Source organism: Rhinoderma darwinii, chromosome 5 (genome assembly GCF_050947455.1).
Source record: "Rhinoderma darwinii isolate aRhiDar2 chromosome 5, aRhiDar2.hap1, whole genome shotgun sequence".
In the NCBI taxonomy this organism is placed as follows: domain Eukaryota; kingdom Metazoa; phylum Chordata; class Amphibia; order Anura; family Rhinodermatidae; genus Rhinoderma; species Rhinoderma darwinii.
The window spans coordinates 150,816,520-150,840,873 of NC_134691.1; positions in this window are offsets into that span (position 1 = coordinate 150,816,520).

Consider the following 24,354-nt stretch of genomic DNA (forward strand, 5'->3'; position numbering starts at 1 on the left):
GGGTCTCTCCTTACAGGTCCAGGCCCTGGCTCAGAGGGTGAACCAGCCTGATGCTACCATGGTAGTGCCCCTCACCTCACCTCTTGAACCCCACCTCAAGTTGCCTGACCGGTTATCAGGGGACCGGAAGACTCTTCTCTCCTTTCGGGAGAGTTGTAGGCTCTATTTTCGCTTAAAGCCCCACTCCTCAGGTTCTGAGAGCCAGCGGGTGGGTATAATTAAGTCCCGGCTCCAGGAAGGGCCCCAAGAATGGGCCTTCTCCTTGGCTCCTGAACTTTCCTCCGTTGATATTTTCTTTTCTGCTCTCGGACTCATTTATGACGAGACTGACAGGACTGCCTTTGCTGAGAGTCAGCTGGTGACCTTACGTCAGGGTAAGAGACCTGTTGAGGAGTATTGCTCTGACTTTAGGAAGTTGTGCGTAGCTTCTCGGTGGAATGACCCTGCCTTAAGGTGCCAGTTTAGGTTGGGTCTGTCGAACGCCCTGAAAGACCAGCTAGTTAGCTATCCCTCTTCTGACTCCCTAGACCAGGTTATGGCTTTAGCGGTACGACTTGACCGACGTCTCAGGGAACGTCAACGTGAACGTTTTTGTGTTTTTTCCTCTGACTCCCCCATGATGCCTCCCGAGGTTCCGTTGCTTCGTTCTTCCACGGAAGACTCGGAGGTACCTATGCAACTCGGGGCCTCCGTGTCCCCCCAACAATGTAGAGAGTTCCACAGGAAGAATGGTCTCTGCTTCTATTGTGGGGATGACAAGCATCAAGTGAACACCTGTCCTAGGCATAAGAATAAGCAGCCGGAAAACTTCCGCGCCTAAGTGATCATCGGGGAGGTCACTTGGGAGCACAGGTATTTCCCGTAAATATGAAACGTAATAAAATCTTGCTTCCCTTTCAGGTCTCTTTTGGTGGTAGGTCTGCTACCGGCAGTGCCTTCGTGGCTTCAGGGTCGTCTGCTAATATCATGTCTGTGGAATTTGCTTTGTCTCTAGCTATGCCTTTGATTGATTTGCCTAAACCTGTCCCGGTAGTGGGTATCGACTCCACTCCTCTTGCTAATGGTTATTTTACACAGCATACCCCTGTTTTTGAACTCCTTGTTGGCTCCATGCATTTGGAGCAGTGTTCTGTATTGTTGATGCAGGGATTATCGTCCGATTTGGTTTTAGGCCTTCCCTGGTTGCAGTTGCATAATCCCACGTTTGACTGGAATACTGGGGATCTTACCAAATGGGGTAATGAATGCTTGACGTCATGTTTTTCTGTTAATTCTATTTCTCCCCCTGAGGAGGTGAACACGCTACCTGAGTTTGTTCAGGACTTCGCTGATGTTTTCTCTAAGGAGGCCTCCGAAGTGTTACCTCCTCATAGAGAATACGATTGCGCTATCGATTTGGTACCAGGAGCTAAGCTCCCTAATGGTAGGATATTTAATCTCTCTTGTCCCGAATGTCAAGCCATGAGAGAGTATATCCAGGAATGCCTGGCCAAGGGTTACATTCGCCCCTCTACTTCTCCGGTAGGTGCTGGCTTCTTGGGGAAGAAGGATGGTGGTCTTAGGCCATGCATTGACTACCGTAACTTGAATAAGGTCACTGTAAGGAACCAGTATCCCCTTCCTTTGATTCCTGATCTCTTTAATCAGGTTCAGGGGGCCCAATGGTTCTCTAAGTTTGATCTACGGGGGGTGTATAACCTTATCCGCATCAAAGAGGGGGATGAGTGGAAGACTGCGTTTAACACGCCCGAAGGTCATTTCGAATACCTCGTCATGCCCTTTGGGTTGTGTAATGCTCCTGCGGTCTTCCAGAATTTCATAAATGAGATTTTAAGAGATTACCTGGGGCTATTTCTTGTAGTGTACCTTGATGACATACTTGTGTTTTCCAAGGACTGGTCCTCCCACATTGAGCATGTCAGGAAGGTGCTCCAGGTCCTTCGGGAAAACAAACTGTTTGTGAAGACCAAAAAATGTGTGTTTGGGGTGCAGGAGATACCATTTTTGGGCCAAATCCTCACTCCTCATGAATTCCGCATGGACCCCGCCAAGGTCCAGGCTGTGGCGGAATGGGTCCAACCTGCCTCCCTGAAGGCGTTACAGTGCTTCTTGGGGTTCGCTAATTATTACAGGAGATTTATTGCTAACTTCTCGGTCATCGCTAAGCCTCTTACGGATCTCACTCGCAAGGGAGCTGATCTCCTCCGCTCGCCTCCTGAGGCTGTCCAGGCTTTTGAGGTCCTTAAGAAGTGCTTTATCTCGGCCCCGGTGCTGGTTCAGCCCAACCAAATGGAGCCATTTATCGTTGAGGTTGACACGTCCGAGGTGGGAGTGGGGGCTGTCTTGTCCCAGGGTACCAGGTCCCTCACCCATCTCCGTCCCTGTCCCTACTTCTCCAGGAAGTTTTCGCCCACTGAGAGTAACTATGATATTGGCAACCGCGAACTCTTAGCCATTAAATTGCCATTTGAAGAGTGGCGCCACTTCCTGGAGGGGGCTAGGCACCAGGTAACGGTCCTTACCGACCACAAGAATCTGGTTTTCCTAGAATCTGCCCGGAGGCTAAACCCGAGACAAGCTCAATGGGCGTTATTTTTTACCAGATTCAACTTTTTGGTTACCTATAGGGCTGGGTCTAAAAATATTAAGGCTGATGCACTGTCGTGTAGCTTCATGGCCAGCCCTCCTTCGGAGGAAGATCCTGCTTGTATTTTGCCTCCAGGTATAATCATTTCCTCTATTGATTCTGATTTAGTTTCTGAAATTGCAGCTGATCAAGGTTCAGCTCCCGGGGACCTTCCTAAAAACAAGCTGTTTGTTCCCCTGCAATTCCGGCTAAGGGTACTTAGGGAAAATCATGACTCCGCACTATCCGGTCATCCAGGCATCCTGGGTACCAAGCACCTCATTGCCAGAAACTATTGGTGGCCTGGGTTGCCTAAAGACGTTAAGGCCTACGTCGCCGCTTGCGAGGTTTGTGCTAGGTCCAAGACTCCCAGGTCCCGACCAGCGGGCTTACTACGTTCTTTGCCCATTCCCCAGAGACCTTGGACCCATATCTCCATGGATTTTATCACCGATTTGCCTCCATCTCAAGGCAAGTCGGTGGTGTGGGTTGTAGTAGACCGCTTCAGTAAGATGTGCCACTTTGTGCCCCTCCAAAAACTACCCAATGCTAAGACGTTAGCTACCTTGTTTGTCAAACACATCCTGCGTCTCCATGGGGTCCCTGTCAATATTGTTTCTGACAGAGGGGTACAATTTGTTTCTTTGTTTTGGAGAGCCTTCTGTAAAAAGTTGGAGATTGATCTGTCCTTCTCCTCTGCCTTCCATCCTGAAACTAATGGCCAAACTGAGAGGACTAATCAGTCTCTAGAACAATATTTAAGGTGTTTTATCTCTGACTGTCAATATGATTGGGTCTCATTCATTCCCCTCGCCGAATTTTCCCTTAATAACCGGGTCAGTAACTCGTCAGGGGTCTCCCCCTTTTTCTGTAATTTTGGGTTTAATCCACGGTTCTCCTCCGTTTCACCTGGTAGTTCCAACAATCCCGAGGTAGAGGTCGTTCATCGGGAACTGTGCACAGTCTGGGTCCAGGTTCAGAAGAACCTAGAGGCGTCCCAGAGCATACAAAAAACTCAGGCAGATAGAAGACGTTCTGCTAACCCCTTGTTTATGGTCGGGGATCTGGTGTGGCTATCGTCAAAGAACTTGCGCCTTAAAGTCCCGTCCAAGAAGTTTGCTCCCCGGTTTATAGGGCCGTACAAGGTCATTGAAGTCCTCAATCCTGTCTCCTTCCGACTGGAGTTGCCCCCATCTTTTCGAGTACACAACGTGTTTCATGCCTCCCTCCTTAAACGCTGCTCCCCGTCCTTGCCTCCCTCGAGGAAACCTCCTGTCCCCATTCTCACCCCTTAGGTGGAAGAATTCCAGGTGGCCAAGATTGTGGACAGCAGGATGGTCCAAGGCTCCCTCCAGTACCTGGTCCATTGGAAAGGATACGGGCCTGAGGAGAGGACTTGTGTACCCGCCCGGGATGTTCACGCTGGGGTATTGGTCAGGAGGTTCCACCTTCGTTTCCCCAATAAACCAGGTCCATCTAGAAAGGGTCCGGTGGCCCCTCATAAAAGGGGGGGTACTGTTAAGGATCTGCCAGGCACAGCTTCTGTATCTACGCCCATAGGTAATCTGCACCTGCTTCTATGTCTGTGAGACTGACTCCATCTTCCACCACTCAGGATGGCAGGCTTAGGAGTGGGAGAGCCTATCACAGCCTGGCCAGATGGAGCTAGCTCCCGCCCTCTGTCTATTTATACCTGCCTTTCCTGTTCCTCCTTGCTTGTGATTCTTCTCGTTTGGGTTCCTGGCCCTGCTGCAGCTTCTTGAACTATTTGATCCTGTTTCATATTGACCCTGGCTTACTGACTACTCTCCTGCTCTGCGTTTGGTACCTCGTACACTCCTGGTTTAACTCGGCTTGTTCACTACTCTCCTGCTCTGCGTTTGGTACCTCGTACACTCCTGGTTTGACTTGGCTCGTTCACCACTCTTGTTGCTCACGGTGTTGCCGTGGGCAACTGCCCCTTTTCCCTTGCTTCTGTGTACCCTTGTCTGTTTGTCTGTCGTGCACTTATTGAGCGTAGGGACTGTCGCTCAGTTGTACCCCGTCGCCTAGGGCGGGTCGTTGCAAGTAGGCAGGGACTGAGTGGCGGGTAGATTAGGGCTCACTTGTCTGTTTCCTTACCCACATCATTACACCGGGATAGCTTTTTGGCCAAAGTAGGAGAAATAAAGTTACGTCAGACCAGACGGACCTCTCTCCTAAAGGAAAAAGACTCTCTTCTGCAACTCTTAATGTTGGTGCAATCTTCATTATACCTATACCTCTCTATTATCTCTGATCCATCTTCTCCAATGTCTGAACATGCTTTATTGGAGCCCGTACTAGCTCTGCAGTGTCAGGATGGCGATCTCAAGCGCTGCCAGGTGGATTTCAGCCCTGGGAAGAGAATATTGCAATATTTTTTAGTAATCCATTGACACCTTCTGGATTGATGGTGCCACCTGTTCCTGTGGAGTTTGGGCGGCCTTGCCAATCTCAGCAAGGATGCCTCTCTGGTTCTGCCTGGTCATAGTCCAAGCAAGAAGCATCCCGTCCTCATTGAGGGGGTCTCTTCTCTTTTGTCTTGCAGCAGTACCTTTCACTGGCTGTTTCTATTATGAGGTATTAAAGGATTGCTATATGTAACCAGATAGTTCACTCATTTAGTGCCTTAGTGTCAAGTCTGTTTAATATCTGCCTCTAGCATTTTTCATTTATATATTGATTGCCTGTATATGACTTAGCTCTGTTTCTGACTCTGCCAAATGCTTTGCCCCTTTAATTGTCTGCCTAGTACCTGTTGTTCTATACCCGGATCCTGACCTCAGCCTGCTACTGAGTTCATTCCTGCCTTGACCTTCGGTTTGCACGTCTGGTACACCTGATCCTGACTTTTGGCTCTGACATCTGGTTCTGTCTGACCACGCTCTAGTATTGAGTCTACATTCCACTCCTGTCTTCATGCCTGTGTCCTGTCATTTCTGCTGCATTTAGCTGCCAAGTAGTGACTATTCTGGGAACTGCGACCTAGAGATTACCTTGTAGCAAAAAACATACATTGTTGTCGTAGTTTAGGGTGAATACCAGGGATCCTTTAGAATCCACACCCCAGTCTAGCCAGTGCCATACCGTTTGCAGCCACAAGGATCCACATCATAAGCTTCCTGACACATGCTACATGGAGACCCCCACCTTGCAATTTACATGACATAAAGAATCTACTGGTTACGTCTTTGTGTAAGGACAAGACACCCTCAGAGGGCTAGTAGATTTCATGCCTCGATGAGTTAGAGCTGTTTTAACAGCACAAGGGGGACCTACACAATATTTGGCAAATGGTTTTAATGTTATGGCTTAACAGAGTAAACACTCAAAAATCATTCTTTATTAGGCACCCCTTGCTAGTAGGTTGTAGGAGCCTCTTTTGAACAGCTGGAATTATTTGTGCCATGGATTTAACAAGGTGAAGGAAAGAAGTTTTAGACAGTCTGATTCACGTTGACCTAGTAGCATTACACAGACGTGGAAAATTTGTTGACTACACAAAAGCTCCCATTCCTTTACATCGCAAAGATGTTCTATTGGATATAGATCTGATGACTGCACAGCCACTGGTGTACGCTGAACATATTGTGATATTTGATTTGTATCCTGCTGGAAGTAGCCATTAGAAGATTGGTAGATATTGGCCATAAATAGATGCATATGAACAGCAACAATACCTGATTTAAACAATGTTCAAATGCTTTGAACTTGTCACGGGGCCCATGGAAGTAGTGACTGTCACGAGGCCTAAAGAGGATGGTGCTGACCCACTGTGCTGCCAATTTATTTTGTAGGGCTAAAATGGGGAGCAGAGTCTGATGGATAGTTATGTGTTCACCTTTTAACTTCCGTATGGAGATGTGGACGTTGCCGCTAGTATCCCCAGGTCACTACCCCCAGAGTAGTCTCCGTTGGCAATGGCCGACACAGACACACGAGGTACAATAAAAGCAGACAATATGGAAGGTCCAGTATTAGCGTAGGTCAGGGCAGGCAGCTGACGTTTACACACGGTTAGCAAAGCCAGAGGTCAGGGCATGCGGCAATCGATCGACAGGTAAACAAGCAAAAGGTTAGAGCAGGCAGCAGACAAGGATGGTCAAATTCAAGTAGGGTCAGTAACAGTAAATCCAATAGAATCCATAGGAGAGCTGAACTAGCAAGCTAGAAAAACAACCTAATTGCTCAGGCATAGAGCAATGTGAAAGGTACCCTGTTATTAGCAAGCAGGAGGAGAATATGGTTTGGTCTTCTGCTGTGGAAACCCATCCACGGTTGCTAATAGTGCATATTGTGCATTTAGATATACCTATACATACCACTGTAGAAATGAATGGTCAATTGAGTTACTTCTGTGTTTTTTTTTAAACTAGAAATAGCTTGGTAATTCTCATCTGAACTTTCCTTAAAAAGGCTTTTTTTGACCCACTGAAGTAATACACTACTCAGCTTTACATGAAAACCCCAAGAGATCAGAGCAATTTGCTTGCCATTTTGTTACAACTCAGTATGGCCCAAGTCACATATCACAGTTGTGTCTGTCCCAAAAAAATGAAAACAGCACTTAGCCTTTTGAAAGGAGATATAAAAAAACAAAAAGATTTTATCTTTGAGAAGAAGAATACTTGGTTAGACATAAAATGTTTTTTTTTTTCGATGTGGGCATAAAATCTGCAAAGTACCGTATGTCCTTATGCCCATGTTTGAAAGTCATAGGAATCATTTTGATAACGGACGGTCTTTTAGAACAAAGAGCTTTTTGAATTGTATAAATACTTTCAATGTTAAAAATATGATTAGTTGCAATGCATGCAGAGTAAAATATGCTGGTTGTACCACCTGCAGTTCCAAAACTCAGATCTAACATCATATGTCGGATGGTAGTAATCATAATCCCCCCAACATTTCAGCTCTCTCACAACATTTTCTTTTTGTTCATAATTAAGATTTACCCTTATTCTCATTTCAAGATATTGAACATGTCAAATTGCCTTTAGGGCCAGTTCACACGTTGCGTAAATACTGTGGATTTTCCCCAACAGAATTCGCTGCGGAAAATACGCAGCAAATGCAGTAGCAGCAAAGTGGATGAAAAAACAAATCTCATCCACACGCTGTCTAAATACTGAGCGGAAATACGGCTCAGAAATTCACCTGTGGTGCGGAATTTTATTCCGCAGCATGTCAATTGTCTTTACGTAAACGCTGCTAATATGTTGCAGGATTTCCCCATTGAATTCAATGAGGATGTAAATCCCGCATCAGATAGCAGTTGTTCCGTTTTTTTGCAGCGGATTTGTAGCAATCACATTGCAAAACAACGGAACTCAGAAAACAAAACAAATATAAACTTACCTAGGAGTCGGTGTTTCATCGTCCTGGGATGACGCTTCATCCCTTGTGACCGGCGCTGCAGCCAATCACAGGCTGTAGCGGTGGTCACATGGATGCAACGTCATCCAAGGATGACGGCCTGGATGACGTCAGAGGGCCAGCCTTCTAGGATGACGCTTCATACCATGTGACTGCCGCTGCAGCCAATCACAGCATGCCGGCTAAGCGCTGCAGTTTTTCGCAGCGGACATTCCGGGCGAAAAACTGCACCTCAGTTTGGTGCGCTTTTTCCTGCGGAAGTCAGGGCAGGTACGCTGCGTGCTATTACGCAGTGTATCCGCCCCGTGTAAGTTCAGCCTCAAGGGGCGGAGACCTTAAGTGCACGCTCCTAAACAGAGAATCTTTTTTAGGGGATTTTTACTATAGACTCCAGAATACCAAAAGGACTTAATTCCAAACAAGATCTTATATATCAATACTGAGTTACCAGTTTAACCCCTTAGGGACGCAGCCTAGTTTGGGCCTTAAGGCTCAGAGCCCATTTTTCAAATCTGACATATTTCACTTTATGTGGTAATGACGTCGGAATGCTTAAACCTATCTAAGCGATTCTGAGACCGTTTTCTCGTGACACATTGGACTTTATGTTAGTGTTGAAATGTTGACGATATATTCAGTGTTTATTGGTGAAAAATTGCAAAATTTAGAGAAAATTTATAAAAAATTGCATTTTTCTGAATTTAAATGCATCTGCTTGTAAAACAGATGGTTATACCACCCAAAATAGTTACTAGTTCACATTTCCCATATGTCTACTTTAGATTGGCATCATTTTTTGAACATTCTTTTATTTTTCTTGGACGTTACAAGGCTTAGAACATACAGAACCGATAAAAACACAGGGACATATACAAAAACACCGAAAAAGGCCATACTTACAAATGGACACAGCCAGGCCAGAAATGCTGATGAAAGGGCGAGCAGGTGCTTTAAATAATAATAGCCACTCCCACTAGTCTTGAGGGGAGTGGTGTGTGGTGCATGGGATGTGTAGTAAGAAATAATAAATGAATAGTGTGTGTGCAAGTGTAATACTATAAGTGAAATATAGGGGGCAGTAATAAATGAAGTGCCTCAATAGAAATAAATGGATAATGGGGTGCAAGTGAGTGAAACATGGAGGGATAGTGTGTACGTCATGAGGCACAACGTGTATAGCCAGGTAGAAGCCTATTTGTGACGCCTTGATAATTCATAGAGCGGGCTACCCTGCTTGCTATGCCAAACAACAACACACCATGCTCTCCCAGCATCAAAGACCTGGCTGTGTCCAAGAGAAGCATTGGACTTTATGTTAGTGTTGAAAGGTTGACGATATATTCAGTGTTTATTGGTGAAAAATTGCAAAATTTAGAGAAAATTTATAAAAAATTGCATTTTTCTGAATTTAAATGCATCTGCTTGTAAAACAGATGGTTATACCACCCAAAATAGTTACTAGTTCACATTTCCCATATGTCTACTTTAGATTGGCATCATTTTTTGAACATTCTTTTATTTTTCTTGGACGTTACAAGGCTTAGAACATAAACAGCAATTTCTCATATTTTGAAGAAAATTTCAAAAGCCTTTTATTTAAGGTACCTGTTCGGTACCGAAGTGGCTTTGTGGGGCCTATGTATTTGAAACTCCCATAAAACACCCCATATTAAAAACTAGGCCACTCAAAGTATCCAAAACAGCATTTAGAACATTTTTTAACCCTTTAGGAATTTCACAGGAATTAAAGTAAAGTGGAGGTGAAATTTGCAAATGTCATTTTTCTTGCTGAATTTCAATTTTGTTCAATTTTTTTCTGTAATACAGAAGGTTTTACCAGAGAAACACTACTAAAATATGTATTATCCAGATTCTGCAGTTTTAGAAACGTCTCACATGTGGCTCTAGTGCGCTCGTGGACTAAAACACAAGCCCCAGAAGCAAAGAAGCACCTAGTGCTTTTTTTATTAGAATATATTTTAGGCAGCATGCCAGGTTTGAAGAGGTGTTGAGGTACCAAAACAGTAGGAATCCCCCAAAAGTGACCCCATTTTGGAAACGACACCCCTCAAGGAATTCATGTATGGTTGTTGTTACCATTTTGACCACACAGTTTATCTACAGCACGTATTTGAATTGGGCTGCGAAATTTAAAAAATGAATTTTTTTTCCAATAAGATGTCATTTTTGATCAAAATTTCTTATTTTCACAGGGAACAAAATACCCCATTTTGTTGCCCAATTTGTCCTGAGTGCGGCAATACCCCATTTGTGGTGATAAACTGCTGTTTGGGCCCATGGGATGGCTCAGAAGGAAAGGACCACCATTTGGCCTACTGGAGCTTTTCTGGTGCTAAGTCATGTATGCAGAAGCCCCTGAGATACCAGTACACTTGAAACCCCCGAGAAGTGACCCCATTTTAAAAACAACACCCCTTAAGACATTCATCTAGAGGTGGAGTTAGCATTTTTACCCCACAGGTACTGTGTAAAATATAATGCGCAGCAGATGGTGCAGATGGAGATTTGCAATTTTTTCTATATATATGCCATGTCAGTGCCCAATATATTGTGCCCAGCATGTGCCACTGGAGATATACACCCCATAAACTGTAATGTGGGTTCTCCCGGGTACGGCAATACCCTACATGTGGCTGTTATTAGCTGCCTGGGCACACAGCAGGGCTCAGAAGGGAAGGACCACCGTTTGGCCTACTGGAGCTTTTCTGGTGCTAAGTCATGTATGCAGAAGCCCCTGAGATACCAGTACAGTTGAAACCCCCGAGAAGTGACCCCATTTTAAAAACTACACCCCTTAAGACATTCATCTAGAGGTGTAGAGAGCATTTTGATCCCACAGGTATTGTGTAAAAGGTAATGCGCAGCAGATGGTGCAGTGTGAGATTTGCCATTTTATATATATCTATGCCATTTCAGTGTCCAATATATTGTGCCCAGCATGCGCCACCAGAGATATACATCCCATAAACTGTAATGTGGGTTCTCCTGGGTAAGGAAATACCGTACATGTGGCTGTTATCAGCTGCCTGGGCACACAGCAGGGCTCAAAAGGGAAAGATGAGGGGGATAAGCTGTGCAGAGTGCATCAGGATAGATGAAAAATCTAAGGGATGTATGGTAAATTTTAAAACACTTTTATACAAAGCTCTGGTTTTTCGGGACACGTGTCACATTGATATATTGTGTCCTCCCTTATCCCCCTCTTATAGCAGACTTTGCACCTCTTTTTACTTTTTCCCTTTTTGCCAGTTTGGGGAACTTCTTCTGGAAAGTGTTGCCCTGGTACGATGCGTGTGGCCTCGCTTCCAGAAGTACTGGGTGACCCCTTCTTGGTCCCTAAAGATTAGGTTCTTGATAATGATGTGCACGGCCAGCTTCTTATACCACACCGCATGGTGCTGTAGGGCTTCAGGACTTGATCTGACAAGTCCACCCCTCCCATGTACCTATTGTAGACCAGGATGCAGTCTGGTTTGGGGGTCTCTGTACTGGTACCTCGTACAGGTACATGGGTACAGGTGTGGCCATGTATTGTTGTCAATACAAGGACAAGTCTCTTATCTTGCACGTGACACACAATATGTTGCTGCTAGATTGTGCCCTACTCTCACCCCTTCTTGTTTGCCCAAGCAGAGTCTTATGGAGGCCTCTCAGATTTCTTCTAGCAGTGCCGCATACCGCAGGACTGGAAGCGAGGCACTTGAAAAGCGGGACGCTGGTATAAAAATTATCCAGGTAGAGGTGGTAACCCTGGTCCAGCAGTGGCTGCACCAAATCCCACACAATTTTTGCATTAACTCCCAGTAAGGGGGGGGGCATTCTGGTAGCTGAATACTGCTGTCCTTCCCTTCATATATCTTAAATTTGTAGGTATACCCTGATGTACTCTCGCACAGCTTATACATCTTCACACCATACCTTGCCTTCTTACTCAGCAGGTACTGGCGGAATTGAAGCCTCCCTTTAAAATCTACCAAGGATTTATCAATAGAAATACACTTCTCGGGGGTATATGCTTGGGAAAACCGGGCACTGATACGGTTTAATAGGGGTCTACGTTTATACAAACGGTCAAAACTGGGGCCATCTCAGGGTGGGCACAGCTCATTATCAGTATAATGTAAGAAGCGAAGTATTGCCTAATTTATGTTTTTTAGGTTCCAGTTCAGTTCTGAAGTGGCTTTGAGGGGCCCATATATTAGACACCCCTATGAAAAACCCCATTTTAGAAACTAGACCCCTCAAAGTATTCACAATAGGATTTAGAAAGTTTATGAACACTTTAGGTGTTTCACGTGAATTTAGAGCAAAGTAGAGGTGAAATTTACATTTATTTTTTTTGGTCAGAAAATCCTTTTTATACCATTTTTCTATAACACAATAGTTTTACCAGAGAAATGCAACTTAATACTTTTTGCCCAGATTCTGCAGTTTTGAGAAATATCCCACATGTGGCCCTCGGGCGGTAATGGACTGAAGCACCGGCCTCCGAAGCAAAGGAGCACCTAGAGGATTATGAGGCCTCCTTTTTATTAGGCACCATGTCCGGTTTGAAGAGGTCTTGTGGTGCCAAAACAGTGGAAACCCCCAAAAAGTGACCCCATTTTGGAAACTAGACCCCTTGAGGAATTTATCGTAGTTTTCATGGGGTGCATGCGGCTTTTTGATCAGTTTTTATTCTATTTTTAAGTGGCGTGGTGACTAAAAAATAGCAATTCTACTATTGTTATTTTATTCAATTTTTTTTACAGCATTTACCGTGCGCTATAAATGACATATTCACTTTATTCTGCGGGGCGATACGATTACGGTGATACCATATGTTTATAGTTTTTTTATGTCTTATGGCGTTTGCACAATAAAATACTTTTTGTAAAAAATAATTTACTTTTTGTGTTACCATATTCTAAGAGCCAGAACTTTTTTATTTTTCCATCAATAAAGCCGTGCGAGGACTTATTTTTTGCGTAACAAACTGTAGTTTTGATCATTACCATTTTTAGGTACATGCGACTTTTTGATCTCTATTTATTCCATTTTTTGGGAGGTGAAGTGACCAAGCAATTGTGATTCTGGTACTGTTTATTATTATTTTCTTTTACGACGTTCAGGATAAATAATGAAATAATTTTGTAGTTCAGGCCGTTACGGACGTGGCGATACCAATTATGTATAGTTTATTTGTTTGTTTATATATTTTTATTAATAATAAAGGACTGATAAGGGAAAGGGGGGATTTTTACTTTTATCACTTTTAAAACTTTTATTTTCTACACAACTTTTTTTAACTTTATTACTTTTTCCCACTAGGGGACTTGAGTACAGGAGGCCCTGATCGCAATTCTAATATACTGCACTACATGCGTAGTGCAGTGTATTAGAGCTGTTAGCTACTCACTGACAGCAAGCATAGTGGGTCCTGACTTTGTCAGGACCCATTAGGCTTCCATCGATGGCATAGCCGGACGCCATTGAAAGGTGTCCGGTTGCCATAGTCACCATCGCCGGCCACTATCGTGTAGATGGTAGCTTAACCCCTAAAAAGCCACGAACGCTATTGAACGCGGCTTTTAAGGAGTTAATCAGCGAGGACACAGCGATCGGTCCCCGCTGTATTAGCTGCGGCAACTGATGTACGAGACAGCAGCTGTCACAGCTCCTGCATGTGTTGGGAAGACGGCCGAAATGGCCGTTACTCCCGTGACGTACTATTCCATAATGGAGCGCGAACGGGATTGTTTCCATGACGGAATAGTACGTCACTAAGGGGTTAATGTATTTGTTTTGCCATTTGTATCGTTTGTAATATAAACTCCTATACATTGCAACACCGTGAAGGAAAAGTTTTGGAATTGTGGAAATCACAGGATCGATAGACATGTTAATGATATGCAAATGATAAAAAAATTAAATAAAAAATATTCCGAACATCTTGATATATTCCGAATCGAGCATGACCACCACGCGCAGAAAACCACGCACTTACACGCCTTGGCATGCTGGCAGCTCCCTTTGCAATTGTTGACCAATGATGTTCCAGATGTGCTCGATGGGAGACAACTATGGAGACGATGCAGGCCATGGTAGCACATTTAGGCCACGCAGGCTTCTCACAGTAGCACAAGCAATATGCGGCCTGACATTATCCTGTTGAAAAACGGCTTATGGGACACTTTGGAATAATGGCCGTACCAATGTTTCCACAACCAAATCAATGTAACGCCGAGTTGTGTGCCTGAAATAAAGACTAGAGGGGTCCAGCTACTGTACATTATGCCACCCCACGCCATAATCCTGGGAGTAGGACTGATGTGACATTCCCTTGTGAAGGCCTCTTCATGGTGTTGCCCACGTGATCTCCACACCATTCTCCAGCTATGATTGCGTCCGAGAAAAAAGCAGGACTCATAGCTGAAGAGGATAGACCTCCATTGCCGTCTTACTGTGCACCATGATAGCCTTTGAGAGCAGTGGCATGTGGTCAACGGAACACCTATAGCTGGGTGTCTGCACTGGATGATAGCCCAATGTCGTGCAAACGCCTTCTGATGGTTTGTGTTAACACTGGTTGCTGCCCTAGGCTTGGGATGTGATATCCAATTTCATTTGGAGTACAGAATGGATCATTACTTGCCATTCTTCCAGTCAGATGATCCTTCCATGCAGAGGTTACATAGTTACATACATAGTTACATAGTTAGTACGGCTGAAAAAAGACACATGTCCATCAAGTTCAACCAAGGGACGGGAAAAGGGAAGGAAAAATTTCTACACATAGGAGCTAATATTTTTTTGTTCTAGGAAATTATCTAAGCCTTTTTTAAAGCCATCTACTGTCCCTGCTGTGACCAGCTCCTGTGGTAGGCTATTCCATAGATTCACAGTTCTCACGGTAAAGAAGGCTTGTTGCCTCTGCAGCTTGAACCTTTTTTTCTCCAGACAGAGGGAGTGCCCCCTTGTTTTTTGAGGGGGTTTTACAAGGAACAGGATTTCACCATATTTTTTGTATGTGCCATTAATATATTTATATAAGTTAATCATGTCCCCCCTTAGTCGTCTTTTTTCAAGGCTAAATAGGTTTAATTCTTTCAATCTTTCCTCATAACTTAAATTCTCCATGCCTCTAATTAGCTTCGTTGCTCTTCTTTGTATTTTTTCCAACTCCAGGGCATCCTTTCTATGAACTGGAGCCCAGAACTGAACTGCATATTCTAGATGAGGCCTCACTAATGCTTTGTAAAGTGGCAATATTACATCCCTGTCCCGTGAGTCCATGCCTCTTTTAATACACGACAATATCCTGCTGGCCTTTGAAGCAGCTTATTGACACTGCATGCTGTTATTGAGTTTATGATTTACAACTACACCCAGATCCTTCTCAACAAGTGAATCCGCCAGTGTAGCTCCCGCTAGGACATATGATGCATGCAGGTTGTTGGTACCCAGATGCATAACTTTACATTTATCTACATCAAACTTCATCTGCCAAGTGGACGCCCAAACACTTAGTTTGTTTAAATCTGCCTGCAATTCATGAACATCTTCCATTGACTGAACTATATTACATAGCTTGGTGTCATCTGCAAAAATAGAAATAGTGCTATTAATCCCATCTTCTATATCATTAATAAATAAGTTGAATAATAGTGGTCCCAGGACTGAACCCTGGGGTACACCACTTATTACCGGGGACCATTCAGAGTAGGAATCATTGACCACAACTCTCTGGATACGGTCCTTGAGCCAATTCTCAATCCAATTACAAACTATATTTTCTTAACCTATAGTCCTTAATTTACCCATTAGTCGTCTATGGGGGACAGTGTCAAATGCCTTTGCAAAGTCCAAAAACACTAAATCCACAGCGGCCCCTCTGTCTAGACTTCTGCTCACCTCTTCATAAAAACAGATTAGGTTAGTTTGACAACTTCTGTACTTAGTAAAACCGTGCTGGCTGTCACTTATAATGCTATTTATTGTCACATAATCCTGTATATAGTCCCTCAAACATTTTCCCCACGATGGATGTTAAGCTTACTGGTCTATAATTACCCGGGGAAGACCTAGAGCCCTTTTTGAAAATAGGCACCACATCTGCGCTGCGCCAGTCCCTTGGCACTATACCAGTCACTAGAGATTCTCTGAATATTATGAAAAGGGGGACAGAAATAACTGAACTAAGCTCTTTAAGAATTCTAGGGTGTAACCCATCTGGTCCCGGGGCCTTGTGCACATTTATTTTATTTAATTTAGCTTGGACCATATCTACATTCATCCAATTCAGTATATCAACTGATATATTAACAGCACTGGCACCGGCTACATCAGCTGCTCTTTCTTCTGTTGTATATACAGAGCTGAAGAACCCATTTAGTAACTCTGCCTTCTCTTGATCCCCTGTGATCAACTCCCCATTATCACTGTCTAGGGGTCCTACATGTTCAGACCTTGGCTTTTTAGCATTTATATACTTGAAGAATTTTTTGGGATTTGTTTTACTATCCTTGGCCACCTGCCTTTCATTTTGTATTTTTGCTAATTTTATTACATTTTTACAGATTTTATTAAGCTCTTTATATTTTACAAAGGCTGCAGATGTACCCTCAGATTTGTATTTTTTAAATGCCCTTTTTTTGTCATGTATTGCCCCTTTCACAGAAGGTGTAAGCCATGTGGGGTTTAATTTGAGTCGTTTATACTTGTTACCTATAGGAATAAATTTTGCACTATAATAACTCAAAGTAGATTTGAAAATCTCCCATTTATCATTTGTTCCATTATTTGACATTAGTTCTTCCCAGTCCATATCCTGAATTGCAGCCCTCATCTTGGGGAAATTGGCTTTCTTAAAATCAAATGTTTTTGCCCTCCCAGCCTGCGTTTGTTTTTTACAGTATAGGTAAAATTATATACACTAAAGACACAAAGGAGCATACTAGCCAGTGATAAAAGAAAATAAACTTTATTGGACATATAGAAACATATATGAAAGATAAAAAGGTACAGAGCTGGACATGAAGACTCTGAATAATTTCACTATAACACAGCTAACAGGACTCTCTCTACATTGCAAATATAGGGCAGTGTACAATACACAGGCTGAGGTGGATGGACTAGTGTTATCATGAAGCAAGTCATTGTACATCAACACTGTAAGACAGCAATAACATGGGTAGGCTCATAAAGGTAAAATGTCATGAAGAACAGGTGATGTACGACCTACAAACACGCAAAAGTCTAGGAAAAGTATGCAGACAATCAGTCATATAAGGTAAAAAAGTACAAGGACTGCAACCTAAATAAGCCAGAGGTCCACCCACTCATACGATAACTTACCCATAGTGAACGATAAATGTAGAGAGTCGGGCTAGTGTGAGATGAAAACCCCAACGCGCGTTTCGCGATGTGCTTCCTCAAGGGGTGTCACCCTCTACATTTATCGTTCACTATGGGTAAGTTATCGTATGAGTGGGTGGACCTCTGGCTTATTTAGGTTGCAGTCCTTGTACTTTTTTACCTTATATGACTGATTGTCTGCATACTTTTCCTAGACTTTTGCGTGTTTGTAGGTCGTACATCACCTGTTCTTCATGACATTTTACCTTTATGAGCCTACCCATGTTATTGCTGTCTTACAGTGTTGATGTACAATGACTTGCTTCATGATAACACTAGTCCATCCACCTCAGCCTGTGTATTGTACACTGCCCTATATTTGCAATGTAGAGAGAGTCCTGTTAGCTGTGTTATAGTGAAATTATTCAGAGTCTTCATGTCCAGCTCTGTACCTTTTTATCTTTCATATATGTTTCTATATGTCCAATAAAGTTTATTTTCTTTTATCACTGGCTAGTATGCTCCTTTGTGTCTTTAGTGTATATCACTATATATGGGAGTTGCCTCCTTTCTATACTAGGGTAGTATGCTATACCTTAAGCATCTAGCCCCATACGTGCTATATGAGCTGTTTTGTTTGTTCATAGTATAGGTAAAATGTAACTATATTATGATCACTGTTACCGAGGTTTTCACGAACATTGACATTCCCAACAAGATCTGCATTATTAGAAATGACCAGATCCAACAGAGCTTCACCTCTAGTCGGGTCTTCCACAAACTGGCCCATAAAATTTTCCTGCAACAGGTTGAGGCAATGTCTCCCCTTTGCAGTTGAAGCTGAACCATGACACCAATTAATATCCCGGAAATTAAAATCTCCCATTATCACTACAGTACCCGCCTGTGCAGCCCGCTCCATCTGTTTATATAGCTGAACTTCCATCTCCTCAGTTATATTGGGGGGTCTATAGATTACACCAAAAGTAATTTTTTCAGTGTTTACCTCCCTTTCTAGTTCCACCCACAAGGTTTCAATCTCCTCACAGTATTCACCCACTATTGTCTCTTTCACACTCGCCTTCATATCATTTCTCACATACAGACATACACCACCACCTTTCCTATTTGCCCTGTCTTTCCGAAAAAGTGTAAAACCCTGTAGATTTACAGCCCAGTCATGTGAAGAGTCCAGCCATGTTTCAGCAACACCAACTATATCTATATTTTCTTCCAGTATCAAGGCCTCCAGCTCCCCCATTTTGCTTGCTAGACTTCTGGCATTTGTGAACATACACTTTAACTTGCCTGTCAGTTTTTCACTTTTATTATCAGAAATGTGATTTGACATTATTTGGGCCTTTTTATTTACACTGATGTTTTGTAACGAAAGGATCTGCTTATCTTGTTGTCTAGTCCTCTCCCCACATTCTGTTTCTCCCCCCACCAATATAGTCTGACCCCTCTCTAACCTGGCTACCCCTTTTTTTTTCTACATTGACCTCCCTCCTCAGCCCTAGTTTAAATACTCCACCACCCCAGCTAGAATTCTCTCCCCCAGCACAGCGGACCCCCTTCCATTTAGGTGCAAATCATCTGCAGACTACAGTTTGTACCCCAATGAAAAGTCAGCCCAGTGCTCTAGGAACCCAAATCCTTCTCCTCTACACCAAGACTTCAGCCATGCATTTAACTCCCTGAGCTCCCGCTGTCTTTCCTGTGATGCGCATGGCACAGGCAGTATTCCTGAGAATACTACTTTGGAGGTCCTTCCCTTCAGCTTGTAGCCTAGTTCTTTAAAATTATTCTTAAGGCTCCTCCACCTACCATTTATTCTGTCGTTGGTACCGACATGGACCACGACAGCTGGATCATCACCAGCCCCTCCCAGCAATTTGTCCACCCGTTCCACCACATGCCGAACCCTGGCACCAGGGAGACAGCAAACCATTCGGTTGAGGTGGTCTTGGCGACAAATTATTCTATCCATCTTCCTGATTATAGAATCCCCTACGACTATCAATTGTCTTGGCTTACCTGCATTACCATCCCGCCGACTACTAGCTGGGCTGTTCTCCCGGCTGTTAGGGAGATCAGTATCCACTAGGGCTGCCATTTTTGAGACTGACACCCTCGCATCATCACCCAACTTGGCAATTTTGCCTGGAATGTCAGAAACCGTATCGGCCTTCCTTTTCTTTGACCCCTTTCTACTGCCCCTAACTACATTAACCCAGCTACTTACCTGATCCTGCTCACCCATGTCTTCACCCTCCAGTTCTAACCCACTAACTGCGTGCTCCGTGAGCAGCAAGCTCAGCTCAAGATTGTCTATCCTCCTCAGTGTTGCATTCTGCTCCTCCAGATCTCTAATACGAGCTTCCAGGTGACCAACATGCTCACATCTGCCACAGAGGTATTCACCCTGGAACTCCTGCTCCAGCCACTGTGCCCCTCTTGCTGTCATTCCCGTTCGTTGTTGTTCTCCCAAACTCCGGGACATGCAACTTTGAACAGCTCTGACATCTCGGCGTAGACGCGTAGCGATCTGCCAGAGTGATAAACCAAGGTCTCTCAGTTCAAAGATTCTGTCCCTATCAGTGTGCTTAAGTACAAGAGAATCAGTCGGCACTACTGGGACCAGTAGTCTTTCTGGACATTCGGCAGTACACTACCCACAGTGGCGCAACAAGTCTAGGGAGGTGCTGGGCTTCGTAGGTAAGACCATATGTTACACAGTGCAAGTAAAGAGAAAAAAGCTGTGGGGGGGGGGGGGTATGTTTGTTTGATTGTTTAAGTTACTTTGGTCTAATGTTATTTGTAACAACAAGTACCTCAATGGTAATTGGCGATACTGCGAATGTTGCAGAATATCGTATTCTCTGCTGTATCTTATGCAATATGTTGCTATTATTGTACATTTCCTTTTCTCAGGGATCAATTTTGATGTATAATATTTGATTTCTCTTTGATTTTATGTTTCTTGTAATGTTATAAAATCCAATAAAATTTGTTTACAAAAAAAAAAAAGAGAAAAAAGCTGCACTCACCCTGTCTGACGTAGAAAGTTATTTTATGCTTGTAAAAAAGGTGTGAGGGGAAGACGAAGACAGTCTCAGGCAACAGCGATTTCGCGTTCAATGCTTTCTCAAGCCCTCTGTCCCTATCAGTTTGCGACAAGTGGCGATAACTGGCTCGTCGACCAACAGGAGAAATCACACAATCATCCCACACCACTTGATCCGATTTTTGAGGTTTCATGTGTCTAAAAAAAAGTTTGATTTCAATCTGGCTTTTATGCCCCTCCCACATGCCACAAATTGGAGCGAGGTGAATGGAAATTTGATAAGTTGCAGATATTAGCAACACCTGCTACTTCCTCGATTTGCATAATCTAATGGCTTGCCCTTCTTGGTGTTGCAGTTTCCATGTTGTGGAGTGTATGTTTGCAATTGAATCGCAATGATTTTGATTGTTGCACCTGTTCTTATCACATATCCAGTTTGACCTTATCTGATTGGTCATTTTTATTACTTAAAAACCTGACATTATGTCTGTAACATTAGCTATGACCAAGGGTTAAAGCAACCTGAAAAGCTTAAAGTGGTTTTCCAGTCATAAGAAATTGAAGGCCTAGACTCAGGATAGGCCATCAATATCTGATCGGTGGGGGTCTGACTCCTAGCACCTCTGCCGATCAGATGTTATGAAGAGACCACGGCGCTCACGCGAGCACTGCTTCCCCTTCATTCCTTACCTGTTTGTATTGTGAACTCGAAGAAGGCTGTAATACTGTGAACTGCCACTACAAGTGTGTCAGTGATTCACAGTACGAGCAGGGAAGGATTGAAGGGGAAGCAGCGCTCGCATGGGCATAGGAGCGAGAGCAAGAGAGAGCGAGAGAGAGCGAGAGAGAGAGAGAGAAAATGTAAGTTTACGGGGGAAGGTAAGCAGGGGGAGGAAGTAGGATTAGAGAGAAACACAGAGACGTTGCTGGTGAGATGTAAGTCTTACCCCAGTGCTGGATTCTCAGCACACAACACATTACTGTTGTATAATGCCCTCCAGGCTGCTGCAGATTCTTTGTCTGTGATAGATAAATATAGGGGAGCAGGATTATACTCTTCTATGTGTGCAGTGTATAGAAGACATGATAGCAGTTAGGCTCCGTACACCAGCTTTGAGACAACTGAGAATTATAGATAGAGCCTGCAGAGGGGAAAATTGCTAAATATTGCCACATACAAGTCATATAATGGCAAGAAATATTGTTGATCCTCATGTGCGCACATATGACAGCTTATTCTAAATAGTCACCTGAAAAGTTAGGTATGTTATAAGTTAAGATCATATAACTTCCTAATAAACAATGATGTTTGCAATAATTACCTCCTTACTACAATTGTTTTTATTGTTCTTCATATTGCCTTTATATTGTTTATCCATTGTCAGTGTAAACTTTGTAATGTAATGTTTTTATTGCATGAAAAAAAGATATATCTAGTTTTAGTATTTTGGGAGGTCTAGCTAATGAGGCAACTCAATAACTGGTTGCATTTTGAGCTTGTGCATACTTTCCTGAAGCTGAAAACTCCAGCAAAGATGTGATAAGTTGATGAGATATACTAAGAAAAATGAACCAGCATTCTAGCTCAAATTGCGCAAAAAAAATGTCGTACACAAAATTATTATGCATTTTAGAAAATGTTTGCACCTTCTTCAACAGCTTCAAAGTCTAGAAAAAGGGGCCTGGTGAAGAGGAGTCTTAAAATGCGCCAACTTTATTAATGCTTTGGAGGTGGCAAAAGAAAGAGAAAAGTGTCCAATATGTCTGCCAAAATTTAGCTTACAGCGTGCTCTACTGTGATAAATTTGGCTTAGTTTCTGCCTGTCTGATCTAGTTTTCTTCTGCCTAACTTTAGGACAGAATTAATAAATCTCCCCAAATGAACTAGCAGCAATTGCTTTAAAAGATAACTTTGCAGATTGATTTATTTAACCTTCATTTAGGTCAAAGCATCTAGGCTGTGTGGTGAAGTACCTGGTATGAAGGCTACATTTCCCTATACGACCATAGCTGTGCAGTCTTCAAAGGACATATAAAGATCTAAGTTTGCTGAGAAAAAAACCCTAAATTCTAGATGAACAAAATGCCCAAAAAGGAGCTTCACTTTATGTTCTGATCTGCAAAACAAAAGATTTGTAGGGGGTTTACCTTTCAAGACATTTTTGTAGGAACTTGGTGTTTTAGTTTTCGTGATGGTAATTATAATTATGTAATTGACCCGACATTACACAACACGAAGTGCAAGGAGATAGTCAATAATACAGCCACCTTACATTAAGGTGTAATTATAGAACCTAAAAACAGGATTATTTATTCAGTTATTTATTTCACCAAATTGTTGACTTAAAGAGGCTCTGTCACCAGTTTATAAGTGCCCTATCTTCTACATAATCTGATAGGCGCTGTAATTTAGATAACAGTGAACAATTTTAGATTTATGCTAATTAGTTATTAATGACCAACTGGGTGTTTTTTAACTTTTTACCAAGTGGGCGTTGTAGAGAGAAGTGTATGACACTGACCAATCAGCGTCATACACTTCTCTTCATTCATGCCCAACTTGTTTCACTGCACATCGTGATCTCACGAGATCACACTGTGACGGGACTTCCTCCCACAGGTCCTTCATCGGAGACATGGAAGACTGAACAGACATCGCCTCTGGCCGCTGCAGATTCGGATAAACGTCCTGGCACGGCTGGAGGTGATCTCTATTGACTCTTCCATCGCTAAGGTGAAGGTCCTGTGGGAGGAAGTCCCGTCACACCGTGATCTCGCTGTGCAGTGACACAAGCTGGGCAGGAATGAATAGCAGTGTATGACGATGATTGGTCAGTGTCATACACTTCTCTTTACAACACCCACTTGGTAAAAAGTTTTTTTTTTAAAACCCAGTTGGTCATTAAGAACTAATTAGCATAAATCGAAAAATATTCATAACTTGATCAAAAATTATCGTTTTTCAAAATAAAAACCACTATTGTTATCTACATTACAGCGCCTATCAGATTAGGTAGGAGATAGGGTACTTATAATCTGGTGGCAGAGCCTCTTTAATACAATGTGCCTAATATTTACCTCCCAGAGCAAAAGTTTTTTGGTTGCAGCAATGCAAATACGGAGTGACGATATCCATTAGACTTTTATTCAATGACAGCAAAATTGGAAATTCCTGAGTATACCACAAGCAATTATTTAGTACATACACATAAGAAAACACATTCCTAAATGTCTCAATGTCAGTGTTACATAATATCTCTAATGGATGGAAAACAATGCAAGTTATGTGAAAAATGTTCTCTGATTTATCAGATAAAATTACCATAGATAAGTGACATCGCCATCTGTAGTCATTTAGGTAATATCTTGTTAAATACGCACTTAGGTTATGCTGAGTTAAAGAGGCTCTGTCACCACATTATAAGTGCCCTATCTTGTACATAATGTGATAGGCGCTGTAATGTAGATTACAGCAGTGTTTTTTATTTAGAAAAACAATCATTTTTGACAGAGTTATGACCTATATTAGCTTTATGCTAATGACTTTCTTAATGGACAAGTGGGTGTTGTGGAGAGAAGTGTATGACCCTGACCAATCAGTGACCAATCAGCGTCATACACTTCTCTCCATTCATTTACACAGCACATAGCGATATAGCTATATCGCTATGTGCAGCCACGTACACAAACACTAATGTTACTGCAGTGTCCTGACAGTGAATATACATGCCAGGACGTGATGTCTATTCAGAATCCTGACACTTCGCTAACGTTTCTGTGAGATTTACAGCAAGGCAAGCGTAATCTCGTTTTAAATGACAGTTTACAGCGTAAAAGTCTGAACTATTACAATATATCATTATTTAATCCGCACGGTGAACGCCGTAAAAAAAATAAAATTGTAAAC